Raw genomic sequence first — 10,988 nt, 5'->3', positions numbered from 1 at the left:
TCCCAGTCAGACTTTTAATAATATCTCGTTGTTTTGAGCAGTGGCTGTTCGGTTTTGGCTCTAGAGTTCAGGGTGATTTCAACCATTATCACTGCATGATCGGCGTTCCCGAGTGGGCTGTGGGTATTCGTTACACAATCATCGGGAACTGTGGTCAGAAACAGATCGAGAAGTGAAGCGTGTTGTTCTTGCTGGTCTTGGAAATGGGTTGGAAACGTAACCATTTGTGATAGTGGATGAGGTATAGAGAAGCCATGTGTTGTGGTACCGGCTGCGTCTGTATGAGTAGAAAGTCCAAGCCAGTTACTGTGGTGGACATTGAAGCAACCAAATACATGCACTTGTGCACTAGTATTGAGGGAAAGTGCTGTATCTATACTGGCGGAGATTTTGTTTATTAGGATACAGTCCTGGGTCGAAGGAGAGCGGTAGAGAAAATAAAAGTAACTAATGTTATGTTGCATGTTAAGTCTAAAGCACATAAAGGCTTCATCGTCCGATTCTAGTTTTGTTTCTCTAGTCAAGGAGAGGGTGTTACGAATATAGACTCCAAGCTCGTGCATATGTCTGTCAGAGTTCTTACGACAGAGTGAGTGATATCCGGGCATGTTAAAGTAATTAGAGGGGATAGAGGAGTGTAGGTTAGTCTCACTTAGTGCTAAGATATCCGGGGTGTTTGTTAGAAGAAATGCTTTAACATCATCTAAAGCCCACGGATGTTCGGAAATGCAAGCCTCAAGGGAGGAGGCAAATTGGTTTTGTTTGAGTTTTGGCCTGGTTTGGGCGTAATTTTTTTTTATTGTACTGTCATTTTTTTAAGAGTTTCAGTTTAGGTAAAGAGTGCTGAACAAGTGGTTATGCAGAACCAGACATGCAGCACAAGTAGACCATAAGTTGACCTTCCATCTACTAGGATTGTGGCCTAAGGAAAGCCCACCAGTGAGGAGTGCAGGGTCCCTTTCCATGCGCGATATGGCACTACAAACATCCGGATATTATTCAATTGTTGGTGGAGCAGCCGCTATAAGCGCTACCAAAAAGTTAGGTCTCCTGTACTACCAGTCAGGAACAGCAGCCAGGAACGGTCAATCCGGTACCCTCAACCCATATATAGAACTCTTAATTTCCTCAACATGTAATTTATGAGTCGATGTTTACCGAATGAAATAATGAAACTTAAAAGAATACAATATATTTTAAAGGCAAAATATCTCATTTTCCCTAAGCATCGAATGTTAAATGCGGATTCAATGATTTCTAGTGCCAAGATTATCTTTTATACTACAGAAAATTAATGTTAACCGCTTTCCTATGCCCAAACAAGAAGTCTTGTAGATCTAAATTCGACTGGAAACTATAGACAACAATCTGGCCTAAGCGAATGAAAGATTTGCGAAATTAAAATACTCCCTTTAGTTAACGAACACTATGGTAACTTACCGTCATCTATTACCAAATAATACATATAATTAGATTCTAGCCAACTATCGTAATCTAACAGTTAGTTTTGATTTTGTTTTTTCGGTTTTATTTCCATTTTTATAATTTCCGTTAGAGAGATTAAATCATCGTATTGGTAAAGAAAGCGAGAAACAGAGATAAAAGGAGAGAGATATATATATTAAATCATTGTATTGGCAGAGAGAGAGTGAGAGAAACAGAGAGAGAGAGAGAGGGAGCAAGAGATTCAACTATCCTAACGTATTGACTTCATTTCAGTTACGCGTCACATTTGTTGCTCTATATAGAAAAATCAAGACACTAGTTCAATCTGTAGTCGTGGGCTAATGGACAGCGCATCTACGTTATATCCCACGGCTTACAGGTTCGCACTCAACCAACGGATTCTTTTAAAATGGAAATAACACCGAAAAACAAAAACACAGCGGACTGTCAGATTATTATATTTGGTTAGAATGTAATTATATGTATGTTTTGATAATGGATGACAGTAAGTTGAAATAGCTTTTTCATTCCAATAATCCATGAATAGGAGAATGGCTCGTGTCAGCAAATCAGAACGTGAAAAACAAGTGCGAGGAGACGTTATTTAAAGCAATTAACTTACTTAATTACCGAAATGAGGTCAATCCGTTACAGTGTGTCAATCTCCTTTTCTTTATCTCTCTCCTTCTCTCTTTCTCCCTGCCAATACAATGATTTAATCTATCTATATATGTTTTTCTCTCTGCCGATACAATGACTTAATCTCTCTCTTTTCCTCTCTCTCTCTCTCTCTCTCTCTCTCTCTCTCTCTCTCTCTGTTTCTTTCTCTGCTGATACGATGATCTAATCTCTCCAAGGGAAAGTATAAAAATGGAAATAAATACAGAAAAAAGAACACAAAACCAACTGTTGGATTACGATAGTTGGCTAAAATGTAATAATGTGTACGTTTTAGTAATGGATGACAGTAAGCTGACGTAGTGTTTGTTTACTATAGGGAGTTGTTTCATTCCAATACTCCATGAATGGCTTGTGTCAGCAAATACGAATGTGAAAAACAAGTGTTGGGAGACGTTATTTAAAGCAACTTACTTAACTACTGGAATGGGGCCAATCTGTTACAATGTTTTTACGTCTCTCCCCCTCTCTCTCTCACTCTCTCTCTCTCTCTGTTTCTCTCTTTTTTCTTTCTCTCTCTCTTTTCTCTCTCTCTCTCTCTCTCTCTGCTGATACAATGATTTAATCTCTCTCTTTCTTTCTTTCTCTCTATCTATCTATCTTTGTTTCTCTCTCTCTCCGCCGATACAATGATTTAATCTCTCTCTCTTTCTCTCTCTCTCTGTTTTTCTCTCTGTCGATACGATGATATAATCTCTCTAATGGAAAGTATAAAAATGAAAATATACTGTTGGATTACGATAGTTGGCTAGAATGTAATTATATGTATGTTTTGGTGATGGATGACAGTAAGATAAGTATTGTTCGTTTATTATAGGGAATCATTTCATTCCAATAATCCATGAATACAGAAATAGCTCGTGTGAACAAATCAGAATGTGAAGAAAAAGTCTGGGGAGGCGTTATTTAAAGCAACTTACCTAACTTACTTAATTACTGAAATGAGGTCAATCCCTTACGAGGTTTTAATCTCTCTCCCTTCTCTCTCTCTCTCTTTCTCTTTCTATCTCTCTCCCTCTCTCTGCCGATACAATTATGTAATATCTCTCTCTCTCTCTCTCTCTATCTATCTATCTATCTATCTATCTATCTGTCAGCAAAACAGAATGTGAGAAACAATTGTGGGGAGACGTTATTTAAAGCAACTGACTTACTTAATTAACGAAATGTGGTCAATCCGTTACGATGTTTTAATCTCCATCTCTTTATTTCTTTTCTCTGTCTCTCTCTATTGATACAATGGTTAAATCTCTCTCTCTCTTTCTCTCACTCTCTCTCACTCTCTCTCTCTCTCTCTCTCTCTCTCTTTCTGGAATGCTGGAATGGAAATAAACACAGAAAAAAGAAAAGATAATTTTTCCTCTCGGCGAAGAGCAGAATCGGTTGCGGTGTTCGACGGGTATTTTTTTTAAATACTGCCTTGGTATTATACCTCAACACCTGTAGAAGACCTGTTAAAAACTGAACATATCCCAGCGTCACTATCCTGCTAATTAGGTTTGCTATAATACTTTAAACTTGTACTCATGATACTTAAGTTACTCTAGTTCAAAGAAAACTAAAAGTTAAATTAAGTAATTGATTTAACCATATTCAGCTAATGTTAATCAAGTTAATATCAGCACTATGGCGCTGGCGAATGTTTTAAAATTCACTATATCTATATGAAATCTACAACAATTGGAAAAATATTTACTTTCAGAAAAAATAAAAATATCATTATCTTAAACTATTACCTTAAAAAAACAATATAATATATATGTATGTGTGTGTTTTAAAATGTTATAGATTATAAGAAAACGATCGGCACTGTCGATTTAAAATCTGATATGAGTGGACCAGTTTATCGCAAAAAAAATTAGTGAATTTTCTTAGCCTCCTTTTATATCTGCTATGGTGATCGCATGTTATATTTTTTCAGATCGTATTTATTTATTTTTTTATTTTTATTTTTATATATGTGTCTACGCATTGTTAAACTCAACAGATAAATTACTCAACTAAATTTTATGTGCTTATAAACTTCTGTAAAATTTCATTACGAACTAAACTTTTGTATAAGCAATATCACCTGAAGAGGTTTTTAGTTACTCGTAACTGGCTAAACGTAACATGCTTATGAATGTTTAGCGACATATCAATATTGATGTAAAACACATAAAAAGTATATATATATACTTTTTATGTGTTTTACATAAACATTAATATATATATATATAGTCATCTACATACAGTACTGTTTCGCTGTACTACAGCTCATCATTACAGCTAGACTAGCAATTATCTCAAGCCAACATTGAAACTCGACAGTTGACGCTTCTCACAGTTATCAGTGTTTTAACATTCCTGTAATTACCGATTGTGTAAATCAATATGCATTTCTATGTAAAGTAATGTCTGAAAAGTACGAAGTGTGTTTCAAATAATTTATTTTCAATTCCATGTCCGATAATCTTTATTTAGAATACTTTCTCTTAATATTAATGCATTTACATACGCCTATCTGTTATGCTTTCAGTTTTGTAGGAGGCACAATATAGGAGCAACCTACCACTTAAAAATTAAAACGTTTAAGTTTTGCATTTAATGTGATTCGTATTTATTAGACACCAATTTAGCAACACACTATAATAGGGAAAACCGATGTACACAATCCTTAGAAAACGACCCCGAGTCTGTAGTGGAAAATTAAATCTACAACAGTTGGAAACATAGTTACTTTCAGAAAAACTAATAATGGATGGTAAACTTTTATTCTACTAAAACAACAATTTAAAAAAAACTCAAGTACCAATTACCAATAACCATGACTAACAGCATTCTTTTCATTCACAATCTTGGCTTAACATTCACGGGCAACAATAACTGGGGAAAATACATTGAAGACATTGCAAAAGTGCTGCAAAGAAGGTGGGTTCCCTCTACCGCAGTTACTCCCATCAGAGAGTATCCAGTACCTATTCAAAGCCACCATTCGACCATTCAGTGAGAATTGTTGCTACATCTGGGCTGGTGCATTAACCTCCTTATTGGATAAAATATAAGCATTTCAACTCTAATAGATCTCCAACTAAGCTCCAACTTCTGTCCCACCGCCGAAATGTTGCATCTCTATATCCATTTTACATGTATTTTAATAGAATGTGATCTAATGAAGTTATCGTACCTGTGCTCCCTTGACGTACATACGCGCGACAAGCCTGTATAACAACAAAATCCTACTCCTTCACTGTAGAGGTCTCTAGAATCCGGAAAGATTTCTATAAAAATATCTTTCTTCTGATTGCTAGACTTTGGAGTTCATCTAAGCTACCTGTTTCTCTGTCTGTACTAACATGCAGAAATTTAAATGTAATGTAAACTCTTCTAAATCTTATCACAAATGGTATCCTGTTACGTTCAATTAGCAATATAACTTGTTTGCGGTGAACATGACTTAAGAAGAGATTGACTGACTTTAAATCTATGTTTTAGACCCTTTACATTTTCAACTTTTTTTCTTAAATTAGAATCATGTAATGAATTTTGACCAGCATCTATTATATAAATCTCACCTGTCTCTTTAACTGTATGTACGTATGTCTGCCTTAAAATTTAGACAGAGGCGACGGATTTTCACGAGATCGGTATCATTTAAAGCTCGACCATTCCGACGACAAATATTGAAAAATTGCCTAAAACATTAATTCTTTCACCCACAACTGGGCACTTTTCTAAAGGGAGAGGTCGTTTATTTCGTCAATATTTTCGAAAATAATCCCCTCTTTTCGATTGGCTAGCCTTAATTTAAACCTTCGTCACTTCCGGTTTGGCGATGAGCGCAACAGCAAAGACGTCACTTTTTTAACGTTCTTTTCCTCCTTCGCGATGCGGGTTCGAGCTTGTCTGCCTTTTTTTTTTTTTTTTTTTTTTTTTGCTCAACACACACCTCCAAACACCCGAGCAACGCAGAGCACCCAGGCTAGTTTAGGCATAAGTCTTAAATTTTCAACTTTTTTCTTAAATTAGAATCATGTAATGAATTTTGATCAACATTAGAATATAAATTCTAGGCATAAGGTTTAATATAATTATATCTTAGTTTTAATATTTGTAAGATAATAAAGAAGTGGGGCAATACTATAAAGTTCGTGGAATTAATTTAGTTACCCTGAAGGTATTTTTCAAGTTCACATATAATGTTTTGATTTTAAATATATCACAGCTGAACTCATAGAAAAACAATCTCCCGAGAGTAAGTTGTGAGAGATGAGAGAAAGAGAGATAATTTATTATTTAATTTACTTTCTCTTTTGGGGGTAGACACAATATAGAGTACTTTTTTATGATAGTGTTTCTGGGAAGCGAACTAGATTCGAATTTATCATATTCGTGTCTTCAGTTTGTATCGTTAACTACTTAGCAACTTTCACCGTGCTATACCCAGGTAATCTCTTTGCCTTGCCACTATTTTGACTCTAGCAGCTGTGCTGTTCGATAAAATTCTGCAACATTTGTAAGAAGTTATCACTAGTTCGACATAGATACGGGACGTGGCCGTGTTGAAGTTGCTACACACGTTGATAGACAACACATGTGTGGCAAGTTCGAATCCAATCACTTTTATAGCATTACTTTCTATCAAACATCGTGTCAACTTTCACGTCATCTCTCCTCCACCTCCTGGTTCTACGTTCCAAAAGTAACGCATCCTACTTTTTTTTTTAACTAAAATAGTTAAAGAGCTATCAAGACGGAAGTGAACCTTTTGTTCTCTAGAATTCATTTTTCTACATAGTCACCACCACTCTCAATGCGCATTCGTCAACGATTAGGATGGTGACTGTGCATGAGCATACAAAGTACGCTTGTTCACTCACATCTCTGTCACCACTTTTAATTCGACGTACCATCTCAACTGTGTTCAGATCAGCTGTATTGGTTTATTAACGTTCAACCGGGGTCGGTGAATGTTGATCGGTTCAAATTTTATTTTCATAGAGGAATTCAATGGCGCATCTCTGCTTCTGACGTACTTCAAATGACAGGAGTCGCTTTCTCGGTCCCACACAATCAATATCTGCAACAGAGAGATCAAACTTTCAGGTCACAAATGCATAAGTTAAGTCATCATAGCAACGCAATTTGCAATCAATACAGATTCATTCGGGCGGGGAAAATAGGAAGCATTACATTTGGAACGCTGCTCGTGGAAAAGGAATTGAGGAACACAACAAAATCAAGTCTGCAAAAAAAAATGGTATCATCTTTATTAGTACTAATTTATTTTAGTAGATGGAATAAAAATGTGCGTACAACGTTATTGCTTCGTTCTCTAATAATAACGTAATGTACACGCAATAAGCCTTATCCCCGAGTTGCTTCCGGACCTTTATAACTGGTGACATTCTTGTAAAAAAAAAACAGTAACATTATCTAGAAGTCATTCTTTTTTAAGATAGTTTCCTAAAATCGTGTTTTCCCACCGATTTTCTAAATATCCCCCATCTATCCTATTTCTGATATAACTTTATTGATAATGTTTCTGAAAGGATATAGTATACTACTACATCCTTTCAGAAACATTACCAATAAAGTTATATAAGAAGTAGAAGAAAAAGAAAAAAAAGGAAAACAAGTAAAAGAAGACGTTTACAACAACAGAGAGAAGAAAAGATGGGAACTTTGACTGTCACCTCACCTCTACGATCACAGAAATACGATCAGCGAATTCTATCGATGAAATGAACGGAATATGAGAATTAAACGAACCCCAGCGACGTTACATCTGTGGTGATTCAAATGGGACGTTTTGATGTAACTTGAACATTAAACGCCGACACTACTCCTTCCACCTTCTTTATCCCCTTTCTCTCTATTACGATCTCTATATATATCCGTGTAGAGAAGATGTGTTCGTTTCTCTGTGCATAGTACGCTAAGATATATGAATTTAAAACAACAAACCAATAAATGAAAATACAAAATGTCGATATAGCTGTTAAATTGTCATGTCCAAACTGACTTCCGCTTGAAAACATCGTGTTATTATCGTGTCTCTGTTCAGCATCATTTTATTCAAAAGCAGTAGGTCTGTGACAGCATGTGTCGAGTGAATAATTTGCATGTGAATTTGTGCTTCAATTAGCAATATACCAGTTCTATTTTCAAATGGCTACCTAAAGTGTACACCGAAAATAACGTTGTTTTCCTGGCGATTACGCTTTTTACTTTGGCAGCCATTTTGCTCGGTTGTTACAGGCGGAAAAATAAAAAAGATAAGATCGTTGCCAATTATCGCATGTGTACTGAAAAATACTCAATAATATGAATACCAACCTGCATATATATAATATATATAATAACGCCTGTAAGCATATATTATTATTATTATTATTATTATTATTATTATTATTATTTTTATTATTATTATTATTATTGTTGTTGTTGTTGTTGTTGTTGTTGTTGTTGTTGTCGTTGTTGTTGTCGTTGTTGTTGTCGTTGTTGTTGTCGTTGCTGTTATAATAATAATAATAATAATAATAATAATAATAATAATAATAATAATAATAATAATAATAATAATCATTATATTATTACGCTTATCGCTCCGTCCGTTATCACGCTGTGCATCCCTAAAAAAGGAAAGTGGAATATTCCAAATAAACCTTTCCACCCTTGAAAAGGTTGAAAATTAAAAAAAAAAATGGTGTCGCTGTTGAGGCAAAGCTAATAAAAATGATTTCTCTTCCTTGGCCTTTTGGCTAAGATCAAAGTGTAGTATCTGTCCTTCAAGTGCTATATTTCAGTTTCTTCTCTCTCAGTGGAAGAGAAATCCTTTACGACTAAGACATTTTTTTCTCCACGTTAAAAAAATGACCCTGGTATCTAAATCTGTCCCGTGGGGAGGCATTGTGAAACGGTACTATGTTTAATGTAACAAAGTTTTAATACTAAAAAAGTAACTGGAAAAAGTTATTTCTGATTTAATTACAAAATACCCTGGAAGTGTTACTCCTGATTAATTATAAAATGCTCTGGAAAATGTCCGTTCTGATTTTTTTTTGTTTACTTGTCTCCCAACAAGGGCGGAATTGGGCATTAGGTCGGTTAAAAATATAGGGGGAAACCAGCTCCTCAAAGGGGATCTCTGGTCAATAACAAAAATAAGAATTGTATCAGTAATGAAGGATTTCTCCTCCATTAACCAAGGCCAAAAAGTGGGGGGATTTAAGTCACTGGAATGCTGAAACTGATAGTACACCCAGACATTCACATGTTGAAGCAATGGTTACCTAATCTCTAACCGTGTTAATGTTTTTTATGCATTAATTTCGAAAAGCCGCTGAAACAGTTTATGATTTAAACATTACTTTATTTCAAGTAGATTTTAAGCGGTTGGTTACAGGATATGAAGTCAGTCAGTCCCGGAAATTTCTGAAATCGATTTAAACATTACTTTATTTCATGTATATTTTTATAAGTGGGGTGGGGGATATTAAATCAGACCCGAAAATGGGTGAAACCGTTTATGCATTGCACATTGCTTTATTTAATGTATATTTTTAACACTGGGGTGGGAAATACGAAGTCGGTTCCGGAAATGGCTGCAACCATGTACGTCTTGGACATTACTTTATTTCATGTATATTTTTAACAGTAGGATGGGAGATGAGAAGTCTATCCCAGAAATGGCTTAAAAAGTTTACGATTTATACATTAACTTATTTCCTGTATATTTTCAACAGTGGGGTGGGATAATAAGTTAGTCCCGGAAATGGCTGAAATAGTTTACTATTTAAACATTACTTTATTTCATGTATATTTTTAACAGATGGTTTGGGATATAAAGTCAGTCCCGAAAATGGCTGAAACAGTTTACTATTTAGACATTACATTATTTCATGTATATTTTTAGCAGTGGGTTTGGGATATAAAGTCAGTCCCGAAAATGGCTGAAACAGTTTACTATGTAGACATTACGTTATTTCATGCATATTTTTAGCAGTGGGTTTGGGATATAAAGTCGGTCCCGGAAATGGCTGAAACAGTTTACTATTTAGACATTACATTATTTCATGTATATTTTTAGCAGTGGGTTTGGGATATAAAGTCGGTCCCGGTAATGGCTGAAACAGTTTACTATTTAGACATTACATTATTTCATGTATATTTTTAGCAGTGGGTTTGGGATATAAAGTCGGTCCCGAAAATGGCTGAAACAATTTACTATTTAGACATTACATTATTTCATGTATATTTTTAGCAGTGGGTTTGGGATATAAAGTCGGTCCCGGAAATGGCTGAAACAATTTACTATTTAGACATTACATTATTTCATGTATTTTTTTAGCAGTGGGTTGAGGATATAAAGTCGGTCCCGGAAATGGCTGAAACAGTTTACTATTTAGACATTACATTATTTCATGTATATTTTTAGCAGTGGGTTGGGGATATAAAGTCAGTCCTGGAAATGGCTGAAACAATTTACTATTTAGACATTACATTATTTCATGTATATTTTTAGCAGTGGGTTGGGAGATATAAAGTCAGTCCCGGAAAATGCTGAAACAGTTTACGATTAAAACATTACTTTATTTAATGTATATTTTCAACAGTGGGGTGGCGGACATGAAGTCACTCCAGGGATTGAATGAGATGTACAAATATATACTATCAGAAAGCGTCGCCCAGTATTGAATGAGATAGGTGGAAAACATATAGTAGCAAAATACCCAGCGTCTCCCGGAATCGACTGAGATAGGTGAACGATATATATTAGCAGAATATGCGGCGTCACCCCGGATTGGATAAGATAGGTGAAACATATATACTATTAGAATACCCAGAATTTATTTACTTGATTGTAATGAAATAATCAACCC

General features: G+C 35.1%; 1 pseudogene; it reads left to right on the top strand.

The window, feature by feature from the left end:
* The first annotated feature begins 8,846 nt into the window (after positions 1-8,846).
* Positions 8,847-8,994, top strand: LOC145298091 (U2 spliceosomal RNA; annotated as a pseudogene).
* Positions 8,995-10,988: the final 1,994 nt, after the last annotated feature.

The sequence above is a fragment of the Euprymna scolopes genome, chromosome 18 (genome assembly GCF_053919585.1).
Source record: "Euprymna scolopes isolate OS-2025 chromosome 18, ASM5391958v1, whole genome shotgun sequence".
Lineage (NCBI taxonomy): Eukaryota > Metazoa > Mollusca > Cephalopoda > Sepiida > Sepiolidae > Euprymna > Euprymna scolopes.
The sequence above is the reverse complement of the archived record's forward strand: the minus strand, read 5'-3'. Positions and strand labels throughout refer to the sequence as shown.